Source organism: Euleptes europaea, chromosome 7, assembly GCF_029931775.1.
Source record: "Euleptes europaea isolate rEulEur1 chromosome 7, rEulEur1.hap1, whole genome shotgun sequence".
In the NCBI taxonomy this organism is placed as follows: domain Eukaryota; kingdom Metazoa; phylum Chordata; class Lepidosauria; order Squamata; family Sphaerodactylidae; genus Euleptes; species Euleptes europaea.
The window spans coordinates 12,704,504-12,706,054 of NC_079318.1; the positions used below are offsets into that span (position 1 = coordinate 12,704,504).

The 1,551-nt window shown below is 42.3% G+C and overlaps 1 non-coding gene across 1 annotated transcript; it reads right to left on the reverse strand.

The window, feature by feature from the left end:
- Nucleotides 1-769: 769 nt before the first annotated feature.
- Nucleotides 770-841, reverse strand: TRNAA-AGC (transfer RNA alanine (anticodon AGC)). The gene has a single exon. It is a non-coding gene; the product is annotated as a tRNA-Ala (tRNA).
- Nucleotides 842-1,551: the final 710 nt, after the last annotated feature.

Consider the following 1,551-nt stretch of genomic DNA (forward strand, 5'->3'; position numbering starts at 1 on the left):
CAGAAACACATTACTCTACCTTTTTTCCCATCTATTTGTTTGGACTTCCATGTACTTAGACTTTTTAAAAGAGACTCTTGAGACCATTTTATGCAATTACGTTGCATCTTTACAAATAGCCACACTTGCATATCAGCCCATGTCAAGGAAAATCTGCCCATTTCTCCATATTTCCAATTTGACAGGACAGCATTGTTCTTGCTCCTTCTATTAACTTGAGGGATGTATTGCACTAGTAATAAAACTGTAATGTACTGAATAAATGTGATCTATGACATCTCATTTTTCAGACTGGGATTGAAGAGAGGGTTCTCATTTTTTTATGAGTGCTCATAAAGTAAAAGCTGATGAAGCTTCCTACAAGTCAGCCTTGATTTATTTCACACTATGTGCATATAAGGCTTCCTTACTAATTAATTTACTAAGAATGATTGTGATGCCCAGAATGATTAATCTGAAAATCTCTCTTTTTGAATATGAAGATCCATTCATGCACTAGCATCATGTAGCTAATGTGCTTGGCAGGCAAATTCCATCTCTTTCTTTCCACCTTTTTCTCTCCCATGTTGCCTACCTCTCTTTTTTTGCAGCAATTTACCTGCAAAAGTTTCTCAGCAATGTGCCTCTCACATGAACACATGAAGCTGCCTTATACTGAATCAGACCCTCGGTCCATCAAGGTCAGTATTGTCTACTCAGACTGGCAGCGGCTCTCCAGGGTCTCAGGCAGAGAGGTCTTTCTCATCACCTACTGCCTGGTCCCTTTAACTGGAGATGCCGGGGATTGAACCTGGGACCTTCTGCATGCTAAGCAGATGCTCTACCACTGAGCCACAGCCCCTCCACTATCTTGCCTTCAACAAATGATCTCCCTCTGTCTTGATCACTGTTTAAAGATGCCAGTTATCCATTGCTTCCCATCTAGGGTTGCCTGCTCCAGGTTGGGAAATATCTGGAGAATTTGGGAGTGGAGTCTGAGGAAGGTGGGGTTTAGGGAGGGAAGGGACTTCATTAGGATATAATGCCATAGAGTCCAATTTCCAAAACAGCCATTTTCTCCAGGTGATCTCTATTGCCTGGCAATCAGGTGTAATAGCAGGAGTTCTCCAGCTACCACCTGGAGGTTGGCAACACTTTTCCCATCCCAGCTTTTAAAACTCAGTGAAACCTCCTTCCAGACAAATGATCATAAGCTCAGGCTGTAATTAAATCTCTCTCTCAATCTCTCTCTCTCTCTCTCTCTCTGTGTGTGTGTTCTTGCACAATGTGTCTCTGTCTACCCAGGACGACACATATGTGCTTATTCCTTGTTGGCTTTATTGCCACTAGTGCAATACACTTACTGAGAAGACAATATTCCTCTGCAATCTAATTGGAATCTAATCTTATTAATAATATAGTGGAACAATGTCATGTTATTGGGTTGGGGACTTTAGGTGGGGCCTGGGGATCATCCTGGAATTGCAGCTGATCTCCAGGCTACAAAGATCAGTTCCCCTGGAAGAAATGGTTGCTTTGGATGGTGGACTATATGGCATTATACCCCCCACT